The sequence below is a fragment of the Poromitra crassiceps genome (genome assembly GCF_964638095.1).
Source record: "Poromitra crassiceps genome assembly, chromosome: 10".
Classification (NCBI taxonomy): domain Eukaryota; kingdom Metazoa; phylum Chordata; class Actinopteri; order Beryciformes; family Melamphaidae; genus Poromitra; species Poromitra crassiceps.
In genome coordinates this window covers 329,421-350,164 of record NC_139631.1, presented here as the reverse complement: position 1 = coordinate 350,164, position 20,744 = coordinate 329,421, and the positions used below count along the sequence as shown (strand labels likewise).

General features: G+C 43.9%; 1 long non-coding RNA gene across 1 annotated transcript in view; it reads left to right on the top strand.

Annotated features, from left to right (window-relative positions):
- LOC310783760 overlaps nt 1–19,720 on the top strand; it is a 110,220-nt gene extending 90,500 nt beyond the window's left edge. Inside the window, exons 4-5 of the long non-coding RNA XR_014553104.1 lie at nt 19,520–19,557; nt 19,652–19,720. This is a non-coding gene — a long non-coding RNA (uncharacterized lncRNA). The remainder of the gene's footprint in view (nt 1–19,519; nt 19,558–19,651) is intronic.
- Nucleotides 19,721–20,744: the final 1,024 nt, after the last annotated feature.

Here is a 20,744-nt window from a genome sequence, read left to right as displayed (position 1 = left end):
GGTTCAAAAGTTATGGACCAAAAGGTAAGGAGGGCTGTTATAGCGCCACCATATGGTCAATTGGTGCAATTTTTTCGGGGATAGTAAAAGACCCCTCAGTGCACCTCCCTACCAAGTTTCGTAGCTCTAGCTGTTATGGTTTCTGAATTACACCTAATTTACTGCAAGATTTTGCAAGATTTTTCCAAACCCCATGCAAGTCAATGGGGAAAAAAATGGCGCTTAATGGCGAATTGCGGCCAAACCGCTTTCACAAACCCTTAACAAAGTCATAGCACACCTGTCCTCAATAAGCCGGTCATTTTGAGGTCTGGCATGTCTATGTGGCGCAAAAATTGGGGGAGTTATTAGTCGTAGAACTTTTTGGCAGATAGAATAATAATAAGTATGTGGGATTTCAAGATTGTGCCTTGCTTGTCAGCAAGCACAATAATTATTGCTTTTATCTCGGAAACGGAAGGTGCAATCGTGATTCCGCCCACCACTAGCATACTTTTTCACCCCGATTCCAACGCCGCCATCCGTGAGTCTCTACGAGTTACGGTTGCGGAGATACGTTGCTGTAGCGCCCCCCATAGGCAAACAATAGCGCCCCCTACACGCCAAATGACACTATCTCTTCTGAAATCAACTCAGAAGTGTCAAGTGTCATACAAGAAGGAAGGCTGGCCATAATGAGAATGAATCTGCACTTCCTGCCGCCCTTCAAAATAAAACCATTTAGAAGGGACAGGCACTGAATGCTGCTATAGCGCCCCCTAAAGGCGAAATGACAAAATACTTCTGATATAGGCTCAGAGTACATCCCTCCACACCTGTACCAAGTTTGGTTAGCATCGGACGATTTTTGTGAAATAGGCCCCACCCACAGAAAGTTGGAAGTGGATTATATCGCAACAGTGCGTTTTTTTTTGTTTCACTTCCAAATCAGTGTTGTGCAGGACACTCCCAACATGATGTGTGCGTTGGTTTGGTGAAGATTGGACAAAATTTCAAGGAGAAATGGCAAAAAAACTGTTTTGGACAAAATGCAAAATGGCCGAAAATCTAGTCAGACGGAAATGGGCGTGGCCTAGTTGAGTAGATGCGGGAGGAACCAAGGAATCCAGGGAAAAAAGAATTTTGATGATAGACCCTACGGTTCAAAAGTTATGGACCAAAAGGTAAGGAGGGCTGTTATAGCGCCACCATATGGTCAATTGGTGCAATTTTTTCGGGGATAGTAAAAGACCCCTCAGTGCACCTCCCTACCAAGTTTCGTAGCTCTAGCTGTTATGGTTTCTGAATTACACCTAATTTACTGCAAGATTTTGCAAGATTTTTCCAAACCCCATGCAAGTCAATGGGGAAAAAAATGGCGCTTAATGGCGAATTGCGGCCAAACCGCTTTCACAAACCCTTAACAAAGTCATAGCACACCTGTCCTCAATAAGCCGGTCATTTTGAGGTCTGGCATGTCTATGTGGCGCAAAAATTGGGGGAGTTATTAGTCGTAGAACTTTTTGGCAGATAGAATAATAATAAGTATGTGGGATTTCAAGATTGTGCCTTGCTTGTCAGCAAGCACAATAATTATTGCTTTTATCTCGGAAACGGAAGGTGCAATCGTGATTCCGCCCACCACTAGCATACTTTTTCACCCCGATTCCAACGCCGCCATCCGTGAGTCTCTACGAGTTACGGTTGCGGAGATACGTTGCTGTAGCGCCCCCCATAGGCAAACAATAGCGCCCCCTACACGCCAAATGACACTATCTCTTCTGAAATCAACTCAGAAGTGTCAAGTGTCATACAAGAAGGAAGGCTGGCCATAATGAGAATGAATCTGCACTTCCTGCCGCCCTTCAAAATAAAACCATTTAGAAGGGACAGGCACTGAATGCTGCTATAGCGCCCCCTAAAGGCGAAATGACAAAATACTTCTGATATAGGCTCAGAGTACATCCCTCCACACCTGTACCAAGTTTGGTTAGCATCGGACGATTTTTGTGAAATAGGCCCCACCCACAGAAAGTTGGAAGTGGATTATATCGCAACAGTGCGTTTTTTTTTGTTTCACTTCCAAATCAGTGTTGTGCAGGACACTCCCAACATGATGTGTGCGTTGGTTTGGTGAAGATTGGACAAAATTTCAAGGAGAAATGGCAAAAAAACTGTTTTGGACAAAATGCAAAATGGCCGAAAATCTAGTCAGACGGAAATGGGCGTGGCCTAGTTGAGTAGATGCGGGAGGAACCAAGGAATCCAGGGAAAAAAGAATTTTGATGATAGACCCTACGGTTCAAAAGTTATGGACCAAAAGGTAAGGAGGGCTGTTATAGCGCCACCATATGGTCAATTGGTGCAATTTTTTCGGGGATAGTAAAAGACCCCTCAGTGCACCTCCCTACCAAGTTTCGTAGCTCTAGCTGTTATGGTTTCTGAATTACACCTAATTTACTGCAAGATTTTGCAAGATTTTTCCAAACCCCATGCAAGTCAATGGGGAAAAAAATGGCGCTTAATGGCGAATTGCGGCCAAACCGCTTTCACAAACCCTTAACAAAGTCATAGCACACCTGTCCTCAATAAGCCGGTCATTTTGAGGTCTGGCATGTCTATGTGGCGCAAAAATTGGGGGAGTTATTAGTCGTAGAACTTTTTGGCAGATAGAATAATAATAAGTATGTGGGATTTCAAGATTGTGCCTTGCTTGTCAGCAAGCACAATAATTATTGCTTTTATCTCGGAAACGGAAGGTGCAATCGTGATTCCGCCCACCACTAGCATACTTTTTCACCCCGATTCCAACGCCGCCATCCGTGAGTCTCTACGAGTTACGGTTGCGGAGATACGTTGCTGTAGCGCCCCCCATAGGCAAACAATAGCGCCCCCTACACGCCAAATGACACTATCTCTTCTGAAATCAACTCAGAAGTGTCAAGTGTCATACAAGAAGGAAGGCTGGCCATAATGAGAATGAATCTGCACTTCCTGCCGCCCTTCAAAATAAAACCATTTAGAAGGGACAGGCACTGAATGCTGCTATAGCGCCCCCTAAAGGCGAAATGACAAAATACTTCTGATATAGGCTCAGAGTACATCCCTCCACACCTGTACCAAGTTTGGTTAGCATCGGACGATTTTTGTGAAATAGGCCCCACCCACAGAAAGTTGGAAGTGGATTATATCGCAACAGTGCGTTTTTTTTTGTTTCACTTCCAAATCAGTGTTGTGCAGGACACTCCCAACATGATGTGTGCGTTGGTTTGGTGAAGATTGGACAAAATTTCAAGGAGAAATGGCAAAAAAACTGTTTTGGACAAAATGCAAAATGGCCGAAAATCTAGTCAGACGGAAATGGGCGTGGCCTAGTTGAGTAGATGCGGGAGGAACCAAGGAATCCAGGGAAAAAAGAATTTTGATGATAGACCCTACGGTTCAAAAGTTATGGACCAAAAGGTAAGGAGGGCTGTTATAGCGCCACCATATGGTCAATTGGTGCAATTTTTTCGGGGATAGTAAAAGACCCCTCAGTGCACCTCCCTACCAAGTTTCGTAGCTCTAGCTGTTATGGTTTCTGAATTACACCTAATTTACTGCAAGATTTTGCAAGATTTTTCCAAACCCCATGCAAGTCAATGGGGAAAAAAATGGCGCTTAATGGCGAATTGCGGCCAAACCGCTTTCACAAACCCTTAACAAAGTCATAGCACACCTGTCCTCAATAAGCCGGTCATTTTGAGGTCTGGCATGTCTATGTGGCGCAAAAATTGGGGGAGTTATTAGTCGTAGAACTTTTTGGCAGATAGAATAATAATAAGTATGTGGGATTTCAAGATTGTGCCTTGCTTGTCAGCAAGCACAATAATTATTGCTTTTATCTCGGAAACGGAAGGTGCAATCGTGATTCCGCCCACCACTAGCATACTTTTTCACCCCGATTCCAACGCCGCCATCCGTGAGTCTCTACGAGTTACGGTTGCGGAGATACGTTGCTGTAGCGCCCCCCATAGGCAAACAATAGCGCCCCCTACACGCCAAATGACACTATCTCTTCTGAAATCAACTCAGAAGTGTCAAGTGTCATACAAGAAGGAAGGCTGGCCATAATGAGAATGAATCTGCACTTCCTGCCGCCCTTCAAAATAAAACCATTTAGAAGGGACAGGCACTGAATGCTGCTATAGCGCCCCCTAAAGGCGAAATGACAAAATACTTCTGATATAGGCTCAGAGTACATCCCTCCACACCTGTACCAAGTTTGGTTAGCATCGGACGATTTTTGTGAAATAGGCCCCACCCACAGAAAGTTGGAAGTGGATTATATCGCAACAGTGCGTTTTTTTTTGTTTCACTTCCAAATCAGTGTTGTGCAGGACACTCCCAACATGATGTGTGCGTTGGTTTGGTGAAGATTGGACAAAATTTCAAGGAGAAATGGCAAAAAAACTGTTTTGGACAAAATGCAAAATGGCCGAAAATCTAGTCAGACGGAAATGGGCGTGGCCTAGTTGAGTAGATGCGGGAGGAACCAAGGAATCCAGGGAAAAAAGAATTTTGATGATAGACCCTACGGTTCAAAAGTTATGGACCAAAAGGTAAGGAGGGCTGTTATAGCGCCACCATATGGTCAATTGGTGCAATTTTTTCGGGGATAGTAAAAGACCCCTCAGTGCACCTCCCTACCAAGTTTCGTAGCTCTAGCTGTTATGGTTTCTGAATTACACCTAATTTACTGCAAGATTTTGCAAGATTTTTCCAAACCCCATGCAAGTCAATGGGGAAAAAAATGGCGCTTAATGGCGAATTGCGGCCAAACCGCTTTCACAAACCCTTAACAAAGTCATAGCACACCTGTCCTCAATAAGCCGGTCATTTTGAGGTCTGGCATGTCTATGTGGCGCAAAAATTGGGGGAGTTATTAGTCGTAGAACTTTTTGGCAGATAGAATAATAATAAGTATGTGGGATTTCAAGATTGTGCCTTGCTTGTCAGCAAGCACAATAATTATTGCTTTTATCTCGGAAACGGAAGGTGCAATCGTGATTCCGCCCACCACTAGCATACTTTTTCACCCCGATTCCAACGCCGCCATCCGTGAGTCTCTACGAGTTACGGTTGCGGAGATACGTTGCTGTAGCGCCCCCCATAGGCAAACAATAGCGCCCCCTACACGCCAAATGACACTATCTCTTCTGAAATCAACTCAGAAGTGTCAAGTGTCATACAAGAAGGAAGGCTGGCCATAATGAGAATGAATCTGCACTTCCTGCCGCCCTTCAAAATAAAACCATTTAGAAGGGACAGGCACTGAATGCTGCTATAGCGCCCCCTAAAGGCGAAATGACAAAATACTTCTGATATAGGCTCAGAGTACATCCCTCCACACCTGTACCAAGTTTGGTTAGCATCGGACGATTTTTGTGAAATAGGCCCCACCCACAGAAAGTTGGAAGTGGATTATATCGCAACAGTGCGTTTTTTTTTGTTTCACTTCCAAATCAGTGTTGTGCAGGACACTCCCAACATGATGTGTGCGTTGGTTTGGTGAAGATTGGACAAAATTTCAAGGAGAAATGGCAAAAAAACTGTTTTGGACAAAATGCAAAATGGCCGAAAATCTAGTCAGACGGAAATGGGCGTGGCCTAGTTGAGTAGATGCGGGAGGAACCAAGGAATCCAGGGAAAAAAGAATTTTGATGATAGACCCTACGGTTCAAAAGTTATGGACCAAAAGGTAAGGAGGGCTGTTATAGCGCCACCATATGGTCAATTGGTGCAATTTTTTCGGGGATAGTAAAAGACCCCTCAGTGCACCTCCCTACCAAGTTTCGTAGCTCTAGCTGTTATGGTTTCTGAATTACACCTAATTTACTGCAAGATTTTGCAAGATTTTTCCAAACCCCATGCAAGTCAATGGGGAAAAAAATGGCGCTTAATGGCGAATTGCGGCCAAACCGCTTTCACAAACCCTTAACAAAGTCATAGCACACCTGTCCTCAATAAGCCGGTCATTTTGAGGTCTGGCATGTCTATGTGGCGCAAAAATTGGGGGAGTTATTAGTCGTAGAACTTTTTGGCAGATAGAATAATAATAAGTATGTGGGATTTCAAGATTGTGCCTTGCTTGTCAGCAAGCACAATAATTATTGCTTTTATCTCGGAAACGGAAGGTGCAATCGTGATTCCGCCCACCACTAGCATACTTTTTCACCCCGATTCCAACGCCGCCATCCGTGAGTCTCTACGAGTTACGGTTGCGGAGATACGTTGCTGTAGCGCCCCCCATAGGCAAACAATAGCGCCCCCTACACGCCAAATGACACTATCTCTTCTGAAATCAACTCAGAAGTGTCAAGTGTCATACAAGAAGGAAGGCTGGCCATAATGAGAATGAATCTGCACTTCCTGCCGCCCTTCAAAATAAAACCATTTAGAAGGGACAGGCACTGAATGCTGCTATAGCGCCCCCTAAAGGCGAAATGACAAAATACTTCTGATATAGGCTCAGAGTACATCCCTCCACACCTGTACCAAGTTTGGTTAGCATCGGACGATTTTTGTGAAATAGGCCCCACCCACAGAAAGTTGGAAGTGGATTATATCGCAACAGTGCGTTTTTTTTTGTTTCACTTCCAAATCAGTGTTGTGCAGGACACTCCCAACATGATGTGTGCGTTGGTTTGGTGAAGATTGGACAAAATTTCAAGGAGAAATGGCAAAAAAACTGTTTTGGACAAAATGCAAAATGGCCGAAAATCTAGTCAGACGGAAATGGGCGTGGCCTAGTTGAGTAGATGCGGGAGGAACCAAGGAATCCAGGGAAAAAAGAATTTTGATGATAGACCCTACGGTTCAAAAGTTATGGACCAAAAGGTAAGGAGGGCTGTTATAGCGCCACCATATGGTCAATTGGTGCAATTTTTTCGGGGATAGTAAAAGACCCCTCAGTGCACCTCCCTACCAAGTTTCGTAGCTCTAGCTGTTATGGTTTCTGAATTACACCTAATTTACTGCAAGATTTTGCAAGATTTTTCCAAACCCCATGCAAGTCAATGGGGAAAAAAATGGCGCTTAATGGCGAATTGCGGCCAAACCGCTTTCACAAACCCTTAACAAAGTCATAGCACACCTGTCCTCAATAAGCCGGTCATTTTGAGGTCTGGCATGTCTATGTGGCGCAAAAATTGGGGGAGTTATTAGTCGTAGAACTTTTTGGCAGATAGAATAATAATAAGTATGTGGGATTTCAAGATTGTGCCTTGCTTGTCAGCAAGCACAATAATAAGTATGTGGGATTTCAAGATTGTGCCTTGCTTGTCAGCAAGCACAATAATTATTGCTTTTATCTCGGAAACGGAAGGTGCAATCGTGATTCTGCCCACCACTAGCGTACTTTTTCACCCCGATTCCAACGCCGCCATCATTGAGTCTCTACGAGTTACGGTTGCGGAGATACGTTGCTGTAGCGCCCCCCATAGGCAAACAATAGCGCCCCCTACACGCCAAATGACACTATCTCTTCTGAAATCAACTCAGAAGTGTCAAGTGTCATACAAGAAGGAAGGCTGGCCATAATGACAATGAATCCGCACTTCCTGCCGCCCTTCAAAATAAAACAATTGAGAAGGGACAGGCACTGAATGCTGCTATAGCGCCCCCTAAAGGCTAAATGACAAAATACTTCTGATATAGGCTCAGAGTACATCCCTCCACACCTGTACTACGTTTGGTTAGCATCGGATGATTTTTGTGAAATAGGCCCCACCCACAGAAAGTTGGAAGTGGATTATATCGCAACGGTGTGTTTTTTTTTTTAACTTCCAAATCAGTGTTGTGCAGGACAGTCCCCACATGATGTGTGCGTTGGTTTGGTGAAGATTGGACAAAATTTCAAGGAGAAATGGCAAAAAAACGGTTTTGGACAAAATGCAAAATGGCCGAAAATCTAGTCAGACGCAAATGGGCGTGGCCTAGTTGAGTAGATGCGGGAGGACCCAAGGAATCCAGGGAAAAAAGAATTTTGATGATAAACCCTACGGTTCAAAAGTTATGGACCAAAAGGTAAGGAGGGCTGTTATAGCGCCACCATCTGGTCAATTGGTGCAATTTTTTCGGGGATAGTAAAAGACCCCTCCGTGCACCTCCCTACCAAGTTTCGTAGCTCTAGCTGTTATGGTTTGTGAATGACAGCTAATTTACTGCAAGATTTTGCAAGATTTTTCCAAACCCCATGCAAGTCAATGGGAAAAAAATGGCGCTTAATGGCGAATTGCGGCCAAACCGCTTTCACAAACCCTTAACAAAGTCATAGCACACCTGTCCTCAATAAGCCGGTCATTTTGAGGTCTGGCATGTCTATGTGGCGCAAAAATTGGGGGAGTTATTATTCGTAGAACTTTTTGGCAGATAGAATAATAATAATAAGTATGTGGGATTTCAAGATTGTGCCTTGCTTGTCAGCAAGCACAATAATTATTGCTTTTATCTCGGAAACGGAAGGTGCAATCGTGATTCTGCCCACCACTAGCGTACTTTTTCACCCCGATTCCAACGCCGCCATCATTGAGTCTCTACGAGTTACGGTTGCGGAGATACGTTGCTGTAGCGCCCCCCATAGGCAAACAATAGCGCCCCCTACACGCCAAATGACACTATCTCTTCTGAAATCAACTCAGAAGTGTCAAGTGTCATACAAGAAGGAAGGCTGGCCATAATGACAATGAATCCGCACTTCCTGCCGCCCTTCAAAATAAAACAATTGAGAAGGGACAGGCACTGAATGCTGCTATAGCGCCCCCTAAAGGCTAAATGACAAAATACTTCTGATATAGGCTCAGAGTACATCCCTCCACACCTGTACTACGTTTGGTTAGCATCGGATGATTTTTGTGAAATAGGCCCCACCCACAGAAAGTTGGAAGTGGATTATATCGCAACGGTGTGTTTTTTTTTTAACTTCCAAATCAGTGTTGTGCAGGACAGTCCCCACATGATGTGTGCGTTGGTTTGGTGAAGATTGGACAAAATTTCAAGGAGAAATGGCAAAAAAACGGTTTTGGACAAAATGCAAAATGGCCGAAAATCTAGTCAGACGCAAATGGGCGTGGCCTAGTTGAGTAGATGCGGGAGGACCCAAGGAATCCAGGGAAAAAAGAATTTTGATGATAAACCCTACGGTTCAAAAGTTATGGACCAAAAGGTAAGGAGGGCTGTTATAGCGCCACCATCTGGTCAATTGGTGCAATTTTTTCGGGGATAGTAAAAGACCCCTCCGTGCACCTCCCTACCAAGTTTCGTAGCTCTAGCTGTTATGGTTTGTGAATGACAGCTAATTTACTGCAAGATTTTGCAAGATTTTTCCAAACCCCATGCAAGTCAATGGGAAAAAAATGGCGCTTAATGGCGAATTGCGGCCAAACCGCTTTCACAAACCCTTAACAAAGTCATAGCACACCTGTCCTCAATAAGCCGGTCATTTTGAGGTCTGGCATGTCTATGTGGCGCAAAAATTGGGGGAGTTATTATTCGTAGAACTTTTTGGCAGATAGAATAATAATAATAAGTATGTGGGATTTCAAGATTGTGCCTTGCTTGTCAGCAAGCACAATAATTATTGCTTTTATCTCGGAAACGGAAGGTGCAATCGTGATTCTGCCCACCACTAGCGTACTTTTTCACCCCGATTCCAACGCCGCCATCATTGAGTCTCTACGAGTTACGGTTGCGGAGATACGTTGCTGTAGCGCCCCCCATAGGCAAACAATAGCGCCCCCTACACGCCAAATGACACTATCTCTTCTGAAATCAACTCAGAAGTGTCAAGTGTCATACAAGAAGGAAGGCTGGCCATAATGACAATGAATCCGCACTTCCTGCCGCCCTTCAAAATAAAACAATTGAGAAGGGACAGGCACTGAATGCTGCTATAGCGCCCCCTAAAGGCTAAATGACAAAATACTTCTGATATAGGCTCAGAGTACATCCCTCCACACCTGTACTACGTTTGGTTAGCATCGGATGATTTTTGTGAAATAGGCCCCACCCACAGAAAGTTGGAAGTGAATTATATCGCAACGGTGTGTTTTTTTTTTTAACTTCCAAATCAGTGTTGTGCAGGACAGTCCCCACATGATGTGTGCGTTGGTTTGGTGAAGATTGGACAAAATTTCAAGGAGAAATGGCAAAAAAACGGTTTTGGACAAAATGCAAAATGGCCGAAAATCTAGTCAGACGCAAATGGGCGTGGCCTAGTTGAGTAGATGCGGGAGGACCCAAGGAATCCAGGGAAAAAAGAATTTTGATGATAAACCCTACGGTTCAAAAGTTATGGACCAAAAGGTAAGGAGGGCTGTTATAGCGCCACCATCTGGTCAATTGGTGCAATTTTTTCGGGGATAGTAAAAGACCCCTCCGTGCACCTCCCTACCAAGTTTCGTAGCTCTAGCTGTTATGGTTTGTGAATGACAGCTAATTTACTGCAAGATTTTGCAAGATTTTTCCAAACCCCATGCAAGTCAATGGGAAAAAAATGGCGCTTAATGGCGAATTGCGGCCAAACCGCTTTCACAAACCCTTAACAAAGTCATAGCACACCTGTCCTCAATAAGCCGGTCATTTTGAGGTCTGGCATGTCTATGTGGCGCAAAAATTGGGGGAGTTATTATTCGTAGAACTTTTTGGCAGATAGAATAATAATAATAAGTATGTGGGATTTCAAGATTGTGCCTTGCTTGTCAGCAAGCACAATAATAATAAGTATGTGGGATTTCAAGATTGTGCCTTGCTTGTCAGCAAGCACAATAATTATTGCTTTTATCTCGGAAACGGAAGGTGCAATCGTGATTCCGCCCACCACTAGCATACTTTTTCACCCCGATTCCAACGCCGCCATCCGTGAGTCTCTACGAGTTACGGTTGCGGAGATACGTTGCTGTAGCGCCCCCCATAGGCAAACAATAGCGCCCCCTACACGCCAAATGACACTATCTCTTCTGAAATCAACTCAGAAGTGTCAAGTGTCATACAAGAAGGAAGGCTGGCCATAATGAGAATGAATCTGCACTTCCTGCTGCCCTTCAAAATAAAACCATTTAGAAGGGACAGGCACTGAATGCTGCTATAGCGCCCCCTAAAGGCTAAATGACAAAATACTTCTGATATAGGCTCAGAGTACATCCCTCCACACCTGTACCAAGTTTGGTTAGCATCGGACGATTTTTGTGAAATAGGCCCCACCCACAGAAGATTGGAAGTGGATTATATGGCAATGGTGTGTTTTTTTTTTTTACTTCCAAATCAGTGTTGTGCAGGACACTCCCAACATGATGTGTGCGTTGGTTTGGTGAAGATTGGACAAAATTTCAAGGAGAAATGGCAAAAAAACTGTTTTGGACAAAATGCAAAATGGCGGAAAATCTAGTCAGACGGAAATGGGCGTGGCCTAGTTGAGTAGATGCGGGAGGACCCAAGGAATCCAGGGAAAAAATAATTTTGATGATAAACCCTACGGTTCAAAAGTTATGGACCAAAAGGTAAGGAGGGCTGTTATAGCGCCACCATCTGGCCAATTGGTGCAATTTTTTCGGGGATAGTAAAAGACCCCTCAGTGCACCTCCCTACCAAGTTTCGTAGCTCTAGCTATTATGGTTTCTGAATGACACCTAATTTACTGCAAGATTTTGCAAGATTTTTCCCAACCCCATGCAAGTCAATGGAGGAAAAAATGGCGCTTAATGGCGAATTGCGGCCAAACCGCTTTCACAAACCCTTAGCAAAGTCATAGCACACCTGTCCTCAATAAGCCGGTCATTTTGAGGTCTGGCATGTCTATGTGGCGCAAAAATTGGGGGCGTTGTTACGCGCAGAAGTTTTTGGCAGATATAAGAATAGGAATAATAAGTATGTGGGATTTCAAGATTGTGCCTTGCTTGTCAGCAAGCACAATAATTATTGCTTTTATCTCGGAAACGGAAGGTGCAATCGTGATTCCGCCCACCACTAGCATACTTTTTCACCCCGATTCCAACGCCGCCATCCGTGAGTCTCTACGAGTTACGGTTGCGGAGATACGTTGCTGTAGCGCCCCCCATAGGCAAACAATAGCGCCCCCTACACGCCAAATGACACTATCTCTTCTGAAATCAACTCAGAAGTGTCAAGTGTCATACAAGAAGGAAGGCTGGCCATAATGAGAATGAATCTGCACTTCCTGCTGCCCTTCAAAATAAAACCATTTAGAAGGGACAGGCACTGAATGCTGCTATAGCGCCCCCTAAAGGCTAAATGACAAAATACTTCTGATATAGGCTCAGAGTACATCCCTCCACACCTGTACCAAGTTTGGTTAGCATCGGACGATTTTTGTGAAATAGGCCCCACCCACAGAAGATTGGAAGTGGATTATATGGCAATGGTGTGTTTTTTTTTTTTACTTCCAAATCAGTGTTGTGCAGGACACTCCTAACATGATGTGTGCGTTGGTTTGGTGAAGATTGGACAAAATTTCAAGGAGAAATGGCAAAAAAACGGTTTTGGACAAAATGCAAAATGGCGGAAAATCTAGTCAGACGGAAATGGGCGTGGCCTAGTTGAGTAGATGCGGGAGGACCCAAGGAATCCAGGGAAAAAATAATTTTGATGATAAACCCTACGGTTCAAAAGTTATGGACCAAAAGGTAAGGAGGGCTGTTATAGCGCCACCATCTGGCCAATTGGTGCAATTTTTTCGGGGATAGTAAAAGACCCCTCAGTGCACCTCCCTACCAAGTTTCGTAGCTCTAGCTATTATGGTTTCTGAATGACACCTAATTTACTGCAAGATTTTGCAAGATTTTTCCCAACCCCATGCAAGTCAATGGAGGAAAAAATGGCGCTTAATGGCGAATTGCGGCCAAACCGCTTTCACAAACCCTTAGCAAAGTCATAGCACACCTGTCCTCAATAAGCCGGTCATTTTGAGGTCTGGCATGTCTATGTGGCGCAAAAATTGGGGGCGTTGTTACGCGCAGAAGTTTTTGGCAGATATAAGAATAGGAATAATAAGTATGTGGGATTTCAAGATTGTGCCTTGCTTGTCAGCAAGCACAATAATTATTGCTTTTATCTCGGAAACGGAAGGTGCAATCGTGATTCCGCCCACCACTAGCATACTTTTTCACCCCGATTCCAACGCCGCCATCCGTGAGTCTCTACGAGTTACGGTTGCGGAGATACGTTGCTGTAGCGCCCCCCATAGGCAAACAATAGCGCCCCCTACACGCCAAATGACACTATCTCTTCTGAAATCAACTCAGAAGTGTCAAGTGTCATACAAGAAGGAAGGCTGGCCATAATGAGAATGAATCTGCACTTCCTGCTGCCCTTCAAAATAAAACCATTTAGAAGGGACAGGCACTGAATGCTGCTATAGCGCCCCCTAAAGGCTAAATGACAAAATACTTCTGATATAGGCTCAGAGTACATCCCTCCACACCTGTACCAAGTTTGGTTAGCATCGGACGATTTTTGTGAAATAGGCCCCACCCACAGAAGATTGGAAGTGGATTATATGGCAATGGTGTGTTTTTTTTTTTTACTTCCAAATCAGTGTTGTGCAGGACACTCCCAACATGATGTGTGCGTTGGTTTGGTGAAGATTGGACAAAATTTCAAGGAGAAATGGCAAAAAAACGGTTTTGGACAAAATGCAAAATGGCGGAAAATCTAGTCAGACGCAAATGGGCGTGGCCTAGTTGAGTAGATGCGGGAGGACCCAAGGAATCCAGGGAAAAAAGAATTTTGATGATAGACCCTACGGTTCAAAAGTTATGGACCAAAAGGTAAGGAGGGCTGTTATAGCGCCACCATATGGTCAATTGGTGCAATTTTTTCGGGGATAGTAAAAGACCCCTCAGTGCACCTCCCTACCAAGTTTCGTAGCTCTAGCTCTTATGGTTTCTGAATTACACCTAATTTACTGCAAGATTTTGCAAGATTTTTCCAAACCCCATGCAAGTCAATGGGGAAAAAAATGGCGCTTAATGGCGAATTGCGGCCAAACCGCTTTCACAAACCCTTAGCAAAGTCATAGCACACCTGTCCTCAATAAGCCGGTCATTTTGAGGTCTGGCATGTCTATGTGGCGCAAAAATTGGGGGCGGTGTTACGCGCAGAAGTTTTTGGCAGATATAATAAGAATAATAACTAGAAGGTCTACATTTCCTAACGAAAATGTAATTGTGCTTGCTGTCCCCGCCATGCACCGCCTGGCTTGCAAGGTCCCTGCCCATGCAATTAGGGGGACTAATGCTGCCTTCCAGACACCTGGGACGTGGGTGTTTCCCAGTGGAAAAGTCCCAGTCCCCACCTTCAACACAGTATTTCTCCTATAGGCTCAGAGTACATCCGTCCACACCTGTACCAAGTTTGGTTAGCATCGGACGATCTTTGTGAAATAGGCCCCACCCACCGAACTTTGGAAGTCGATTATATCGCAACGGTGCGTTTTTTTTTCAAAAACCACGAAACAGTGTTGTGCAGGACACTCATCACATGATGTGTGCTTTGGTTTGGTGAAGATTGGACAAAATTTCAAGGAGAAATCGCAAAAAAACTGTTTTGGACAAAATGCAAAATGGCGGGAAATCTAGTCTGACGGAAGTGGGCGTGGCCTAGTTGAGTAGATGCGGGAGGACCCAAGGAATCCAGGGAAAAAAGAAGTTTGATGATAGACCCTACGGTTCAAAAGTTATGGACCAAAAGGTAAGGAGGGCTGTTATAGCGCCACCATCTGGTCAATTGGTGTAATATATTTCTCCTATAGGCTCAGAGTACATCCGTCCACACCTGTACCAAGTTTGGTTAGAATCGGACAAACTTTGTGAAATAGGCCCCACCCACAGAAGATTGGGAGTGGATTATATCGCAACGGTGCGTTTATTTCAAAAACTTCCAAATCAGTGTAGTGCAGGACAGTCCCCACATGATGTGTGCGTTGGTTTGGTGAAGATTGGACAAAGTTTCAAGGAGAAATCGCAAAAAAACTGTTTTGGACAAAATGCAAAATGGCCGAAAATCTAGTGAGACGGAAATGGGCGTGGCCTAGTTGAGTAGATGCGGGAGGACCCAAGGAATCCAGGGAAAAAAGAAGTTTGATGATAAACCCTACGGTTCAAAAGTTATGGACCAAAAGGTAAGGAGGGCTGTTATAGCGCCACCATCTGGTCAATTGGTGCAATTTTTTCGGGGATAGTAAAAGACCCCTCAGTGCACCTCCCTACCAAGTTTGGTAGCTGTAGCGGTTATGGTTTATGAATGACAGCTAATTTACTGCAAGATTTTGCAAGATTTTTCCAAACCCCATGCAAGTCAATGGGGAAAAAAATGGCGCTTAATGGCGAATTGCGGCCAAACCGCTTTCACAAACCCTTAGCAAAGTCATAGCACACCTGTCCTCAATAAGCCGGTCATTTTGAGGTCTGGCATGTCTATGTGGCGCAAAAATTGTGGGCGTTGTTACGCGCAGAAGTTTTTGGCAGATATAAGAATAATAATAATAATAATAAGTATGTGGGATTTCAAGATTGTGCCTTGCTTGTCAGCAAGCACAATAATAAGTATGTGGGATTTCAAGATTGTGCCTTGCTTGTCAGCAAGCACAATAATAAGTATGTGGGATTTCAAGATTGTGCCTTGCTTGTCAGCAAGCACAATAACTAGATGGTCTACATTTCCTAACGAAAATGTAATTGTGCTTGCTGTCCTCGCCATGCACCGCCTGGCTTGCAAGGTCCCTGCCCATGCAATTAGGGGGACTAATGCTGCCTTCCAGACACCTGGGACGTGGGTGTTTCCCAGTGGAAAAGTCCCAGTCCCCACCTTCAACACAATATTTGTGCTATAGGCTCAGAGTACATCCGTCCACACCTGTACCAAGTTTGGTTAGCACCGGACGATCTTTGTGAAATAGGCCCCACCCACTGAACTTTGGAAGTCGATTATATCGCAACGGTGCATTTTTTTTCAAAAACCACGAAACAGTGTTGTGCAGGACACTCATCACATGATGTGTGCTTTGGTTTGGTGAAGATTGGACAAAATTTCAAGGAGAAATCGCAAAAAAACTGTTTTGGACAAAATGCAAAATGGCGGAAAATCTAGTCTGACGGAAATGGGCGTGGCCTAGTTGAGTAGATGCGGGAGGACCCAAGGAATCCAGGGAAAAAAGAAGTTTGATGATAGACGCTACGGTTCAAAAGTTATGGACCAAAAGGTAAGGAGGGCTGTTATAGCGCCACCATCTGGTCAATTGGTGTAATATATTTCTCCTATAGGCTCAGAGTACATCTGTCCACACCTGTACCAAGTTTGGTTAGAATCGGACGATCTTTGTGAAATAGGCCCCACCCACAGAAGATTGGGAGTGGATTATATCGCAACGGTGCGTTTTTTTCAAAAACTTCCAAATCAGTGTTGTGCAGGACAGTCCCCACATGATGTGTGCGTTGGTTTGGTGAAGATTGGACAAAATTTCAAGGAGAAATGGTAAAAAAACTGTTTTGGACAAAATGCAAAATGGCGGAAAATCTAGTCAGACGGAAATGGGCGTGGCCTAGTTGAGTAGATGCGGGAGGACCCAAGGAATCCAGGGAAAAAATAATTTTGATGATAGACCCTACGGTTCAAAAGTTATGGACCAAAAGGTAAGGAGGGCTGGTATAGCGCCACCATCTGGTCAATTGGTGCAATTTTTTCGGGGATAGTAAAAGACGCCTCAGTGCACCTCCCTACCAAGTTTCGTAGCTCTAGCTGTTATGGTTTCTGAATGACAGCTAATTTACTGCAAGATTTTGCAAGATTTTTCCAAACCCCATGCAAGTCAATGGGGAAAAAAATGGCGCTTAATGGCGAATTGCGGCCAAACCGCTTTCACAAACCCTTAGCAAAGTCATAGCACACCTGTCCTCAATAAGCCGGTCATTTTGAGGTCTGGCATGTCTATGTGGCGCAAAAATTGGGGGAGTTATTAGTCGTAGAAAAAGTGGATAGCAAGAAGAATAATAAAAATAATAAGTATGTGGGATTTCAAGATTGTGCCTTGCTTGTCAGCAAGCACAATAATAAGTATGTGGGATTTCAAGATTGTGCCTTGCTTGTCAGCAAGCACAATAATAATATTAACACATTCACTGCCAGCCGTTTTTTTTTTACTGTAGGTAGGTTCTGCCAGAGGGTTTTTTTGAGGATTCTGGCTTATCTTTCAAGACCCGAGGATTCTTTTCTGCTAAGATTTTGTGAACACACAATATCTCAAAAGAACTAATAGAATGTGTGCTTTCTCTGTCTAAAAGAGTTAGTTTGTAGAGTTAGTAGTTATGTAAGCATTAGCAGTTGAATACAGCATGGTTTCAGCGTCTGAAAAATTATTCAGAGATAAACGGCTTTTTGTGAAATTCGATAGAACAGTCACTTTAACCATTCATTTTTGGCATCAGTAAGACGTCAGACATCTAAACAATAGTTTTGAACAGTAATTTCCTCCATAACAGCAGGAAACCCCCCTCTGCTTCCAACTCCTCCCTCCGTGGGCGTTCTCCTCCGCCCTCCTTGGCTCTGCAGCGGGTCTGTGACAAACGAGTTGCTGCTGCCTGGCTGCTGCCTGGCAGTCTGGATGGGGCTCGCTGGATGGGTTTCGCTCGTTTCTTGGCGGTCCGGTTGAGAGCTCTGATGAAGCTCTTGCGATTCTGGGCTTATTTATGGTGCGTGTTTCAAAGTGTGCATCCAGTCTATTCTTGGAACCCCCCACCGTTGCCACCGCTGTGCGTCAGCGCGAAAGTGAAAGCGTTTTCGCCATCCATTTTACAGTATGAGAACGGCTTCCTCGCGCTTTTCCCTCCAGTTTTGGCTCGCCTTTTTCTACTGTGGAGAGACATGTCGCCACTCAGTGGGTCGGTAAAATAGATTATACACATTCAATACCTCCAATTCTGGTATAGGAGACGTAAAAGGGTTAGATCAACGTCCCACCGTCAAAAAAAAAAAAATTTTTTTTAACGTAAAAACACGTCATTGGCAGTGAACCGTTGGATTTTGTTTGACGTAAAAACACGTCATTGGCAGTGAACGTGTTAAGAGGGGCACGTGGCTCAGTGGTAGAGCTGTCACCTCGCAGTCAGAAGGTCCTGAGTTCGATTCTCGCCTGGGACACTGCGGGCGCTGTGGTTGTGTTCCCCCCATATCTTCAGTGCCTACTGCCCAGGTGGGGTATCTCGTCGTAAGGGCCTTTCTGTCTGTGTGGAGTTTGCATGTTCTCCCCGTGCTCCCCCAGGGGGGTTCCTCCGTATATAACCCCCCCCCCCCCCCCCCCATTAAAAAAAACATGCAGAAGATCAGATCGTCATCGTCATCCGACCAGTGACGACAACATCCGAAGTCGGTCCCCGGGCGCTGTACGAGAAAGCGACCACTGCTCCTGGCCTGCCCCTCGGAGGAAAGGACAAAGCCAGGATGGGTTAAATGCAGAGGACAAATTTCACCGGCCACCGTCAGCATGTGTGTGTTTGTGGCCCTCCATGCATGTGTTGATGTGTAACCGTGTGACAATAAAGACGGGCTTGTCCGTCTGAAATCGTGTTTTAAATCGTGTATGTCGGACTTTAAGATTGTGCTTTGCTTGTCAGCAAGCACAATAATAATTTGATTTAAAAAGATACTTGGAATATCACAAACATACTTGCATACAAATATGATAACAACAAATGTTATTATATAATAATATTAATGTAATGAATAACAGTAAAAAGTGCAATTTCATCTTATATCATCATCAGACTAAGGATGTTATTATATTTGTCATTATACTGCTTTTTAAAACTAAAAAGATGAGATAAAATTTGACTTACTGCCCTTCACTTTGGTATAACCCCATGCTTTTTCGTAAGGCATGCAAATAAAAGGAGGAATACAGTAACTCCCAAATGAAGGTCAAAGGTCAAGATTTAGCTAAATATTTTTATATGGATAAATAACTTTTAATTTAAGAATTGCCACATATTTAATGATCTGCCTGCAACTATTTTGTCTGGACGACAAGAAAACTTCAAAGTCATTTTTCTCAGCTCTGTACTCTGTGCTCTGTAGTTACTGGCTTTCTCCTTTGTAGGGCAGTATAGATCCCCCCCCAAGATCTATAAATCCCCCCTATCTGAAGAACATAAGCGGGGAATTCCCCCCAGTTTGCAAAGTGAATTTTAAGCCCTGCTTCAGAGGCAAGAGGAAACACTTAAGGGATCTTCAGGGGGTACGGCTGTAAAAGGTTGTCTCTAGGCTACTTTGTCCATAATAGCAGCTCTGTAATCTAAAGTGCTACCACTATTTCTCAAGTTAAACCTGAGTCAGCTATATACCCTAATTGCTCTCATACTGAAACAATTGCTATGTACACCAACAAGTCTACACCAGCAAAATACATGATGCAATATTATCCTACCATATGTTACCATGTTCAAATAGTATTATTTGTTTAATAAATTGTTAATGTGCCACTATGTCTTAACAGGGTCTTCAAGAAGCTGTACGGCTTGTGGCGGTGTTATGGTAACGTTTTTAGTTTAGATTTTTAGTGTTTTACAGAATGGTTGATCTAACAACAACTCCACTGATTATCAAAATGTGTTGTCTTCTGACACAGGACTCCAGTGACTGGACTGAACTTGAACCTCAAGTCACCAGAGAGAAGGCAGTCCCAACCTATAGGTAAACATCTTTAGTAATTGAGCTGAACAGTCACGTGACATGTCTTGCCCCGGAAGTGAGTTTCCTATTCATTTCTCCAAAGACATTTAGAAAAATCCTTATATAACGAGTTTTAAGGCTGAAACCAAGCCAACCTGTGACCTATTGAATCGTGAGTGACATAAATCGAAACCAAGCCAACCTGTGACCTATTGAATCGTGAGTGACATAAATCATTTTAGTTGGAGCAAAAACAAAAAATAAAGATGGGGGGGGGGGGGGGGGGGGATAAAATTTTTGATTTCCCCCGTGAATGTTAAGCTCTATACACAGCACACAGAAATCATGGTGCACACACATTAAAGGTATAGTTCACCCAAAATTTACAATCCAGTAATCTGGAGTGCTCCAGGCTTGCTGCTGGAGCTTCTTCCAGTGAATGGGTCCCTCTGGGGAGCCCTTCTGCCTCAAAAAGAGCAACAAAAGTGCATAAATTGACTCCTTAAAGCTTGTACATGTATGTATAATAAAAGGCTTCTGACGCCTGACGATCTCTCTATGAGTCGAATTTTTTTAATTTGATCCATTATTTAATGAAAATCCAAGTTGAACACCATTGCATACTTCTGCATTACCAAACCTCACAGATGGAGGTCATGCACTATTCCACATACAAACCTTGTAGGGTTTACTAATGCCATGGGGATGCATAAACAATTACAATATATATTGGGGTGAACTATTCCTTTAAGTAGTTATAGATCTCGCTAATTTTGTGCCAAATGAAAACAAGGCATATTTTGTTTCAGTTTACTGTTTTCTCCTGTATGCCCCTTAACTTATCACAGTATTTCAGTGCAGTGACATGCAAGTCATTTCTTTTCCCTTCCACAACCTCAGCCTACAGTCTGAAGCAGGTCGCTTTGAATGCAGTGTGTCAGGCCTGCGTTGGGTTTGTCAGGAAAATGTCAGCATCAAGTACCAGTTTATCTCTTGGGAGGAACACATTGAGAGGCTGGAGCACTTACATTATACACCAGGGGGCCCCC